The sequence below is a fragment of the Onychomys torridus genome, chromosome 2 (genome assembly GCF_903995425.1).
Source record: "Onychomys torridus chromosome 2, mOncTor1.1, whole genome shotgun sequence".
Lineage (NCBI taxonomy): Eukaryota > Metazoa > Chordata > Mammalia > Rodentia > Cricetidae > Onychomys > Onychomys torridus.
The window spans coordinates 64,400,895-64,413,717 of NC_050444.1; positions in this window are offsets into that span (position 1 = coordinate 64,400,895).

The window sequence follows — 12,823 nt, forward strand, 5'->3', positions numbered from 1 at the left end:
CTGCTGGCCTCTAAGCCTTGAGTGCTCCCCGCCAGGGATGCTCTGTCAGCAGCTTTGCGTAGGCTGAAGCTTTAGAAGTTGCCTCTTTGTGAGCTCTCCGGTGAAAAGTCAAGGGACCTTGAAAGCCAGTTCCCAGCCTTATTTTCTCCCAGCCAGAACCAAGGATGTTTCGGTTTCAAAACCACCAAGGTTATTAGCATAGGAAGTGCCCTGGCAAGTTCACCGGGGAGCTCTCTTACAGCAGGTGGGGAAACTGAGCCCAAGCAATGGCTGCTAGGGAGGTGAGTCTCCAGTATAGTCTTCTTGGCACTGAAACACCTCACCATATGGAGCAGACATTTGCCTCCAACAAGCCCCAAACACCTGCTGTCCTAGATGGACATCTTCCTGCTTCCTCCCCATAATTCTCTTACTAGAAAAAAAAAAAAAAGCAGATTTTAAGCCCTCCATGGTGTCTCGGAGTACCTGGAATGATGCCACCATAACATGGAACACGGTGCCAAAAGCCACCTCCTCTCTGACGCTGCTCCTGGTGACTGTCCCCTCCTTTTACTTGCTCCTTATTTATTCTTTCCTGAATCAAGAAGTGACATGGGACCCGCTCCACACCAAACACTGTGCTAGGCATCAGGGGAACAAGTGAGGACATAGGCTGGGCACCGACTCCAAAGGCTTCCCAGGCGGAGTTCTCCACTCTCCCATGCTGGCTCTCTCTCCTCTCTCTGCATGCCCTAAGAGGCACACACACTTCTTTGTAATAATGGGGCACTTGAAAAGTCTCCCTGGGCCTCTGCCACACCTCAGGTCAAGGCTAGGTGGCCCCAGTGACTATTCCTTCTTCCTATTCAGTACTAACATAGAACTCAGCGCTTAGTCTTACAATGAACCCCCCCTCTGGGAATCAAGGGCCACTTTGCTGCAAGGAGAGCTCTGATCTAACCCTAGGGCCTCAGGTCGAGCTCTGGTCTCATCCTGACTGTGTCCATATCACCACAGTATCAGGAGCGGTGTGAGCAGTCAGCTCCCCACCAAAGCTCGGTAAGGATTCTCTGAGGCGGCATGTTTGGTGCAGCCATCTCTTCTAGCAGAACATCACCAGAGACAAGCACTGGGACAAGGCACAGAGACGGTCCTGTCTTTTCCTTGACGCTCTGGTGCCTGGAGTAAGCCACGGCCTCCTTCTTGTATGGTTGTACACACAGCAATTCACCACTTCAGTCACTAGGAAACATGGGCACCTGAGGCCATGGCTCTGTGCAGGAGTACACATATACCCACATGGGGTCACCTCCTGTGTACACATTCAGGTGGGCACACAAATATCTGTCTTACACACTGGTACTTATACTTCTGTGAGGCTCATTTGTGCACGTGTGGCCATTCACATATTCACCTGAGTGTATTGCATAGGTCTCTGTCTGTCTGTCTGTCTCTGTCTCTGTCTCTGTCTGTCTGTCTGTCTGTCTCTCTCTCTCTCTCTCACTCACACACACACACACACACACACACACACACACACACACACACACACCAGGACTGGAAGACTCTTGGACCTATGGCCAAAGTGCTTTACTGAGCTAGGCAAGAGAGGCAACAGCTTGACAGGGGTTGAGGGGAGTCATAAGGAGGGAGCATCCCTGAGGGGGGAGTTACAAAGGAGCCTGGGACAAGTTGACAAAACTGACTGTGTGTCCTGTCTGCTTCCTACCCTGTGTGTCAAAGATGAGTCTCTGTGGCTTTGACTTTTCTCCCACAGCGGGGAGAAAGGAGAGAGCCCAGTGTCCTTTCTGTCTCCCACTCTCTCCTGACTGCTGCTCCCTAAATTCCAGTTCACAAAGTCAGCCTCCCTTACCTCCCGAGCCGACTGAGTTTCCCCCTTCATGTCCCATGTGGTCCCTTGTGCTGTAGCTCAGGGTGACAGCCATGTCTTCGCTTCTTGCCAGCTGCCATCCCTGCCAGCCCACAGCGATGCGATGTCACCTCCTCCCCTCCTCTCTTAGGTTCTGAAGGCCATGGTGTGGCTCTAAGCAACTTCTTGCTGTCTTCCCGCAACTCCCTAGGACCAAGGAAAATGGAATGGGCAACTGGCCAGTTATGGACTGCTTGCAGCCTAGGGGGACACTCTTGCAGAACTGGGAAGGGGCTTACACTTCAGCTGGATCCTTACACTTGGGGAAACTGAGTCCCAGAGATGGAAGCAGCACAGTGAATTAGAGTGGGAAGCCACAGCCCGGTGATTCCTCAGGGCTCCCCACCCTTCCTTCTGTCTGCACACCCCACATCTCACCTACCTTCAGCCTCCTCCTGATTTGTGCTCTGGCTCGCTGGCAAAAGTTTCACTCCCGCCTGCCTCTCTAAACCGTGGAAACATGCCTAGGTTTTTGTGGAATTCATGAAAAGTTTTCAACTTGATAAAATCAAGTGGAATGTTTAAAATTTGGCAGAATTGTCGTAAGGGCTCAGAACTCAGCAGGATTCTCTGAAGTAGGCGGAACTAGAACATTCTGGTGGCTCAAGACTGAATGGAACCTCATTGGTTTTCTGTGGGCAGGAGCGGCTCCCCATTCTGGGCAGATCTCAGTGCCATCTTGACCAACAGCCTCCTAGGGAGCAGCTGGTCCAAATGAAGGTGGCACCATTCAAAGTGCCCCATGTGCCAAGGGATTGCAAATCCCCAAGGCAACCTAGTGTGAGGAAAGGAAATGTACCTAGCTTACACACTTTGGGATGCTTCAGGGAGGATGTCCCAAAGACCCAATTACACAGTTTAGTTAGAGAGCTTAATTAGCATCGGAAAGTTGGAGAAAGTGGCTCAGGGCTCAGAGATCCACGCTTGCAGGTCTGTCCCCAGCCAGAATTGGTCCAGGAACATTTATGAATAAATCAATAAAGGAATGGGTGATTAATTAATGGGATGAATCCACCAGCACTTTGAACCAGTTTACAAATAAACAAAGAACAAGCGAACAAGTCAGAGGTGGTGGTGCCTTCCAGGTGGAGAGTGGGGAGTCTTGGCTCAGTTATCATCAAGAGTTTACAGAGTTACAAAATCTGGAGTGTAACAGGAGAGGGACCGGATAAAGAGACAAGAATTCTAAGTTAGCTGACAAGCCAGTGCTTGAAGACCGTCTTGACCAAGACCCACTGTGTGGGCAAGAGATGCTGTGAGAAGTCCGGAGTCAGCTCAGTGTCATCAGGTGCAGAAGCATGACCATGGTCCCCCGGGCTACTCAAGTCTCCTCAGTCAGTGCGTGGTCTGCCCAGGTAGCTCGTGACCACTCTCCTCTGCCTCCACCTTCCCCCTCTTCCCTGTACTCACAGCATGCAAGAGGTACTTCTTCCCTGAAGTCTCTTCCAGTTTCCAGAGTCCATACCCCTGACGACTTAAGGGTCTCTTTAAAGAGCGTCATAAGTGGGGGGTGTAGTCAAGGCATAACACTCCTCTCCTTTACACAGGGTCTGGGGCTTGATTCCCAGCCTCAGAAAAAAAGAAAAAAAGGAAGGAAGGAAGGAAGGAAGGAAGGAAGGAAGGAAGGAAGGAAGAAAGGAAGAAAGAAAGAAAGAAGTCATAGTATATTTTATTTTAGAACCAGGATTTGTTTTTTTGTTTTGTTTTTTTTTGTTGTTGTTGTTGTTATTGCATTTTTTTAAAGATTTACTAATTTATTATGTATACAATATTCCTTCTGCATGTTGCCTGCAGGCCAGAAGAGGGCACCAGATCTCATTACAGATGGTTGAGAGCCACCATGTGGTTACTGGGAATTGAACTCAGGACCTCTAGAAGAGCAGCCACTGCTTTTAACCTCTGAGCCACCTCACCAGCCCTGTTGTTGCATTTTTATTTAAGCATTTTAAAACTGCAAGAGCTAGGCACGTCCCCCGTTCAGTGCAGTGCTTGCCTAGCCATGCATAAAGCCCTGGGTTCCATCCCTAGCACTATATACAATGGGCAGGGTGGCACACACCCCTGGCACTTTGGAGGTGGAGGCAGGGGGATCAGAAATCCAAGGCCATCCTCTGCTACATAATGAGTTTGAAATAAACCTGAGACATGAGACCTTGTCTCAAAAAGAAAAAAAAAAAATAGTAGTAATTTTACTAGCTTACTTATAAAGTAATATAGAAAACATTCTTGTTAACTTTTAAGGACTCTGGTGACATGGGCTATTCAGAAAGATCAAAAGTTCAAGGATTACCTCGACTACAGAGTTCAAGTCCAGCCTGGGTGATTTAATGAGATATTGTCTCAAACTAACCAAAGGAAAAAGGAAGCTAGGGTTTTAACTCAAAATGTGGAACTCTTGCCTATTGTACCCAAAGCTCCAGGTTCAATTCTCTAGCAATGCAAAATAAGTAAATAATGAGTGAATAAACCCAATAAAAATTTCAAAAAATATACAATTATATAGCATAAAAGTTATACTTACCCTCCTGCCCCATGTGGCAACTTCTGCTTTTTAGAACAGGGTCTGTGTGACTCACCTGGCCTCGAACTTGCCATGAAGCTGAGACTGAACTTCAGTTCCTGATATTCCCGCCCCAGTTCCCACATGCTGAGGTTACAGACGTGCACCACAATGTCTGGCTTTTGGAACAGACGTTTTATGTAACCTACCTTTTCTACTTTTTCTTTTCAATTATATGTGGGTGTTTGCATGCATGTGAGTGTCACGTGTGCTGCTTGGTGCTCAAATTGGCCAGAAGAAGTCATCCATTCCCCTGGAACTAGACAGTGAAAGTCATCGTGTGGGTTCTGGGAATCTAATCTGGGTCTATGGAAGAACAGCCAATGCTCTTAATCACTGAGGCATCTCTCCAGCTTAATTAAAAAAAAAAAACTTTTTACTGCTATATTTTATTATGTGGATGCTCAATTATTTGGAGCTCTCTCTCTCTTTCTCTCTCCATTTTTTGTCTCATCATGTTCCCAAGTTATAAATACATTTTAAAAGTATTTTCCCTGATAACTTAAAAAAATTTTTTTTGTTGTTCTTTTGAGACAAAGTCTCACTTTGTAGCCCAGGCTAGCCTGAAGTCTCACTTTGTAGCCCGGGCTAGCCTGAAGCTCGTGGCCTTTTTCATTCCTCAGCTTTTCAACTTGTTTTCACCTTTGACTCTTATTAGAACGCATCTTCTCTGTACTGAGTAAAGTTAGGTAAGCGTATTTACTTCCCATAACAGATTTATTGTAAAGACTGTCTTATCACAGACCTTAAAATGCTACTTCTGAGAAACACAGCAAGACCATGTCTTTTTGTTTCGTTTTGCTTTTTTGCGAAGATTCCTTTGCCATATCCTAGTTTCACAGGTACTTTTTGGCCATGCTGGCCCGTCCTAAGGAAATGCCTGCAACTGTCCCCATGTCGTCCTGTTTTAACGCTGTGGTCGGTCACCTTAAACGAACGGCTTTAAGCTGCAGTGAATCAGGCCAAATCCCTGTCAGCCCCTTTCAGCAATTCTTTGGCTATTCTTACAGATTTCCTTTCCACACAAGTTTTGCAATCATCTTGTCATATTTCATGAAATGTCTTCTGGGACCTTGCCTGTGGCTGATTGGCTGATTTGGGACAGGCCTTGATATCTTTACAGAATCAAGTTCTCGCAAGCAAGAATGTTGCCTTTGGCTTGGTTGTGACCGCACGACTGTTCTTCTGATATGTCAACAAAGTGATTTACATCAATATATATGTCTGTGGTGCTGAATTCTTTGTATTTCCTCCTGTTGTAGTTCATTCTTATCCTGAGTGCTCCCTCAGTTTGAAGGGAGAGGAGGGGAGCTGACCAGCTCCCAGGCTCCCCCTGGTGGCCACCCAGCCAATGCTCATGACCTTTGACGGCGGGGGTTGGAATTCCTGTAAAAATCCCAGACTCTACAGCAGCAGGAATCACGGATCTAGGAATGTGATAGACATAAAATTTCGGTATTCCTGTTGGATGATTGTCTACATTGCCTCTCGGGCTCTACTAGTTTCTCAATGCTAGGAAACCCTGAAGAAGGACATCTGCAGTAAGAACCCAGTCTTCCAGAAAGAGCTCGAGGATGGAAAACGCTGTCTTCTAGAAGTGCCAAGGCTGTTGCACTCATGAATTCGCTGGGTTGTTACCTGCTCAAGACCTGAGCAAGATCAAGCCAACTAGATCAGTCAGCATTTCAGCAGAGTGGGTGATGGGGAGGGAGGAAGGGGGGAGGAAGGGGGGAGGCAGAGCAGGCATAAAGGGGGAGAAGGGGTGTGTGATCAAGATACATTGTATACACGTATGAAATTGTCATAGAACAAGTGAAAGGCAAAAATACCTAGATTTCCCGAAGCCAAGCAGCCCATTCACAGCAGATCCTGTTCTCTAAGCTTTAGGGTTTCACATCCTTCTCTTTTTCCTTAGCTGATGCTTGAATCCAGGCTGTCATGCATGCTAGGCAAGTGCTCCACCGCTGAGTTAAACAGCCAGCTGTGGCCGACGTCGTTTTCAATAAGATAAACCCTCAGATATAATTTCACTTTTATGAACCAGGATGGCTTTTCCTAGCAATAAACTCACAAATTAGAAAACTATGTCCCAACTTCGGGTTCAGAAAATAAGTTCTGTGTCGCCAGCACAGGTCTGCTGGCCCCAGGCTGTTTGGAAACCTTCCTGAAAAGCTATAAAAGGTAGATCTCGGACATGCTTAAACTAGGAGAGATTCTTAACGAGACTGAAAAACAAGAGAAAGCGTCACCAGCCAGCTGGAAATACAGAGGAATTCCTGGGAAATGGCAACCAGATGAGCTGGGATTGTTGGGAGAAACCACAAGGGGAAGGAGGGTGGTTCTGGGCCTTCTCTTCCCCGGACAGCAGGGGCGGGAAGGGTCTCAGCTGCAGCAGCAGGTAACTAACTGGTCGGTGCTTTTGAGAATCTCTGGAGGAGTGGAGAGAGCAGATGATAACCCTCCCTCAACACATGCAAATCACAGATAAGGACACAGGAAGACACACCCAGGACAGTCAGCACCACAGAGGAGGAAAACCAGACCCAAGGAAGAATTAGCATCGGAGGAGACAAAGCAAACAGGAGACTTTGAAGCATGTGGGATTGACACATCGCAGGGATAAGAATAGATTTTTTTTTTTTTTTAATCCACAGAACACTAATAAATCAGCATGAAAGAAAAGCCAGGGAAAGAATCTGAGCCAGGGTGTGGGCACGCACACGCCTTCAGGAGGTACCTCTGAGTTTGAGGTCAGCCTGATCTACATAGAGAGACCCAGTCTCAAAAAACAAACAAACAAACAAACAAACAAACAAACAAAACCCCTTTCTGTTGGTTGTTAAAATAAAGATAAAAGAAACAACCAAAATGAAGTTAGAATGCAGGTTGAGGAATACTCGCAAATGACTAGGCCTGGGATCTCAGCACATACTGAGGTGAACCTTAGCCACATAAAACAATGAGAAAGGTGGAGTGATGGAGGGAGGGGAGGAGGAGGGAAGGAGGGGGGAGGAGGAGAGAGACAGGGAGAGGCGATGGCTCAGCTGGCAAGGCACTTGCTGGCAAGTGCTGATGTCCACTGCTGGGACCCACATGGTGGACAGAGGGCAGACTCCCAGAGATTGTGCTCCGACCTCCACACCTGTGATGCTGTCTGCTGCTTGGCTAGATCACAGGAAAGAATGTCAGGATATGCTGTTTGGCTGGCTGTTCATTAGTTTGGACTGTGCCTGTCTTCTGGCCTTTATAAACAACGTTGCCATCAACGTCGTGCTCGATGTGTGGAGACATGGCCCTGTTTCTTGGGCTTCTGTCTAGAAGAACACCCGTGGAGTCACACAGTAACTCTGGTTCGTGTATGGAGGAACTACTAATTTTGCACTTTAGCAGCTGTGCATGAGGCTTCTGGTTCCTTGGAATTCTTCTTGGTACTATCTGACCTTATTGTTATTATTTTATTTGATTTTTTTACTGTGGCGATGCTAAAATAGAGGATGAAGTAGAGAAATGGAACCCCTGCCTCTGCTTTCCACCCCCCTGAGTAAGGACACTGGACAGCTTTCTGTGTGCTTATTGATGAGGAGTTTTGTCTTTGAGGAAACTGTTCTTCGAACTTTGTGTTAAGGTTGTGTGACCTATTTCTCTGTGAGTTCGAGTCCCGTGTCAGATGGATTCTTTGCAGACACCTTCCTCCACCCTTGAATTGTCTTTTCACTTTGAATGTGTCTCTGTCCCTCAGCCCCCTTCTCCCTAACATTTTGACCAATTTGTGAGGAATTGGTATTGTTTCTTTAAATGTTTGGTAAACTGACCAGAAAAGCCCCTGGGCTTCTGCTTTCTCTTATTACCAGTTCAAGCTCTTTACTGAGTATAAGTTAGCCTGGTCTGCTTTCCACTGCTGTGAGGAAACACCATGACCAAAAGCTGCATGGGGAAGAAAGGGCTTCTTCCTGGAGGCAGGAGCTGCCACAGGGCCATGGAGGGCGCTGCTTACTGGCTTGCTCCTCAGGCTTCTGCAGCCTGCTTTCTTACAGAACCCAGGGCCCAGGGATGGAACCACCCACCACCGGCTGAGCCCTCCCATAGGAATCATTAGATTCCTACAGACTTGTTTACAGTCAGTCTGATCGAGGTGTTTCTCAACCGAGGTTCCTCTTCCCAGACGACTCTGGCTTGTGTCAAGTTGATGGACAAAAGTCTATTCAGAATGTCTGTTTCTTTTTGGGTGAGTTTGGGTGTGTGCAACATGAGTGCACGTGCATAAGCGTGCTCTGTGTGTGTGTGTGTGTGTGTGTGTGTGTGTATGTGCGAGTGTATGTGTGTATATATGTGTGTGTATGTGTCAGTGTATGTGTGTGTATATGTGTATGTATGTGCGTGAGTGTATGTGTATGTATGTGTGTATGTGTGAGTGTGTGTCTGTGTGTATGGGTGTGTGTGCATGTGTGTATGGGCGTGTATGTGTGAATGCTGAATGCTGATGTGTGTGCATCATCACACACGTGGAGGTCAGGACAGCCTGGTTGGTTTTTACTTTCCACCTTGTTTGAGATGGTCTTCTTGGTTGCTCTTCTTTGTACCAGGCCAGCAGGCTGACCAGCTCCCAGGATCCTGTGTCCACCTCTTGTCTCTCTGTGATAGGGATGCTGGCGTTACTGACATTAGAACTCCACTCAGGCCTCCCATTTGTTTGTGGGTTTTGGGAACTCCAACTTACAGACCTCAATCTACTTGGCAAGTGCTTTTCACCCTTTGAGCCCTCCCCAGACTGTCTCCGCTTTCTTTCCTGGAGTGAGGACTGAACCTGAGGGCTCATCCTCACAAGGCAAGTGCTCGCCTACTGATCTACACGCCAGCCCCCCTCAACACTTCTGGTTTTGAGACAGGCTTTAACTGATTAGCTCAAGTTGGCCTTAAACTCACTCGGCAGCCCAGACAGGCTTTAACTTAGAATCCTCCTGCCTCCCAAAGCAGCTTATATCACACACTTGTGCTATGAGGCCCAGCTTTGAGAATTTTTGTTGTTGTTTTTAGAAAGCTGTCCATTTTGTCTAAGCTGTCTAATTTTTTGGCATACAACTTAAACAACTTAGTTAATTGACAGATAGCAACGTGTTTTAATCTTACATGATGTGATGGCATGAAATATATACAATGAACAAATCTATATTGTAAGATATTAAATTAAGCTAATTAACAAACTTCTTACTTCACATATTTGGGGTAATAACACATCATAGTCACTCTTTTTACATTTTTATTTTTTAACTAATTTATTTTATGTGTATGGGTGTTTTGCCTAAAAATATTTCTGGGCACCACGTGTGTGCCTGGTACCTTTGGAGGCCAGAAGAGGGTGTTGGATTCCCTGAGACCAGAATTACATACAGACCGTGGTGAGCTTCCATGCCCGTGCTGGGAATTGAACCTAAGTTTCCTGCTAGAGCAAACAGTTCTCTGCACCGTGGAGCCACCTCTCCAGCCCTACATTTCCCCAAATACATTAATTCTGGCCATCTTGCTCTTTTAAAATGTATTCCTTCTAAGCCACCTTCCCAATAACCTTTCCCAAGCTTCTGGTAACCATTATACTCCCTACTTCTAGGAGAACTCTTTAGACACAACATACAAGTGAACTCATGTGAGATTTGTCTCTTCATGCCCGGCATATTTCACTTAACATGGTATCTTTAGGCTCAAATACACTGTTACAAATTGCAGGCTTTCATCCTTTGTAGTTAAGCCTACAGCTGTTACAGTATTCCTTTATGAGCCTTATTATCTGTAAAGTTAGTAGTGATCTCTCCCCCTTTCTTTTCTATAGGGGATCAGCCCCCACATTTATTTACCCCAGGAACTCTTGAGGAATGAGGGACAAGATACTTAGTTAGAAATAAAGAGGGGAAAGAAAATAGAGAGAAAAGAAAACACAGAATAGACTCGGATGGGCCTGGATCCTTATCCAAATGGGCCCCGAACTTTATTCCAAAGGTCTGTTTATAACAATGCCAAGGGGTGGAGCAAAAGACCCCCCACTTCCACCCCCCGACTAGTTACAGTCACCTGGTACCCATGCCCTTGGTCCAATCAACCTCTTATGCAGTCCTGCTGGGTACAGCCACTAGGAAACCCAGTGGGCGCCAACACTTTTCTGATTCTAGCAACTTGAGTCTTTTTTTTCTCCCTAAAAATTTGCAATTTGGTTGCTCATTTCAAAAGAATCATATTGTGGCTTTGTTGCTTTTCTCCACTATTTTTCTGTTTTTTTTAATCATTAGTTGCTACTCCAATCTTCTTCCTGGAGGTTGTAGAATAGTCCATGGCAGGTCCATACAGACATACAGGCTCCTCCTCAGTTTTCCAAATCAAATGATTCAGCTAATTCCACGTCACTATAGATTTTAGACTCCCCCCCCCCCCCCCCCCGCTTTTTCTTCCCATCAGTGCCTTGATGTGAGTTCCCAGGTCCTTCTTCCTGTGTTCTGGGAAGACACTCCGGATCCTTCTGCAGGCTGGCATCCCTCAGTGCTCACAACCTTACCTATGCTTCAGCCAAGGCTGTCTAAGATCTGATGAGTTTGGGGACCTCCAAGTACATAACCCCAAGTTCTAAGGGTCATCTGCTCATACTCCCCAGCTCCCACAGCTCCAGCCCCTGAGATTCAGCCAGGATAAGTCATTTCCCCTGGGTGATGTCCCTGGAAGTGTCTGTTGCTGTGGCATTTCATGCTGAGCTCCAGGGACAACTTCCCAAAGGGTCAATTAGACAGGGCTAATTGAACATTGCTTTTGGTGATCTCCATAATCACACAGATGTCCTGCTGGGAACCAAGCTCTCCAGTGTTCAGACCACCCTGGGTGTTTCTCATACCCTCAGGGAGAATTATGTGACTCCATCCCGGGGAGTTCCCTGTTCTTACCATAAGTAAATAAAAACTGGTGCTTGGTACAGCTTGGAGAACAGGCTGCAGAGCTCTTAAGTGGGAGGAGGAAAAAGTGCATTGGCCTTCCTCTCCCCTTGGGTTTCTGAGAAGGTGCACCAGTGGTCCTTTGGAGAGGGCCGGTCTACCTTCTGCTGTGTGGTCGCATCATTGGAGGATACTTAGCTATCTCTGGCCCCTGCATGCTAAGTGTGGATTCCATCATCCTGACAAGTTCAAATGTACTTTATGTTTCCAAGTGCTGTCTAGGGAAGTGGCTATGCCCAGGTCTGATCTGAAGGACATCAAGAGGATGTCCTCAGCAAGCCAGTCACCGAGATTCCCAGCAGCAAAAGTCACCTGCTGTTTTCAGGTTCACCTTGACTTGGTCCTGGATTTTCAGCTCTCTGACTTCAGTGACTGTGTGGATCCATCTTTGCTTTCCTCAGAACAGGACACAGCTGTGGGAGGTGTAGCTCTGCCCAGGGTGCCATTTAACTTTTTGTCTGTGTGATGTAAATTAGGGTCATCTGGGAAGAGTGAATCTCAACACAGAACATGTCTCCGTCAGATTTGGCCACAGGGGACATTTTATTGGTTAGTGATTTATGTGGGAGCACCCAGACCACTGTGGGTTATGATACCCCCACCCCTTGGCCTGGGCAGGGAAACAAGCCATTAGGAACAAGTCAGCAAGCAGCATTCCTCCACAGTCTCTGCTTCAGTTCCTGTCCTGACTTCCTCAAAGAAGGTCTGTGACAGGGACATGTAGGTCAAATAAACCCCTTCCTCCCCAAGCTGTTCTGGACACGGTGTTTTATCACAACAAGAGAAGGCAAACTGGGTCATGTAGATGTGCAATAAATATCCATTTCAAATTGTTTGACAGCCATACCAGAGAGGCAGAGAGAAGAAATATATATATAAACCAGGGTGTAAACATGTCAGAATAGTTATTGGTGATGTATTTACACTTGGAGTACAGAGGGTGTACAGGACTCACACAGCATCTCAGTTCAGTCTAGTCCTGTCTCCTCACTGACCAGGTAGTTAGTGGCTGCCATACTGGGCAACACCAGAAGGTTCTGCTTACCTACCCAACCCACAACAGTTGCCCAGTTTTCTTTCAATTTTTGTCTTCTCTCTCTCTCTCTCTCTCTCTCTCTCTCTCTCTCTCTCTCTCTCTTGTGTGTTGGTGTGAAAATTCTCAAATATATAAAAAACTTGAGATAAATCTATGCTAAATAGCTGTATTGGTTAGTTTCCAGTATCTGTGACAAAGACACTCACGAGACCACTCAAGGACAAAAGAGAGCAGAGTCTCAGAGGGTGCAGTCAAGAGTCATGTCAATGCAGAAACACAACTCCCACCATGAAGAGGACAAGAGATGGTTTATTCTAGAGACTAATACCAATGACCAATGGCCCAGGTAC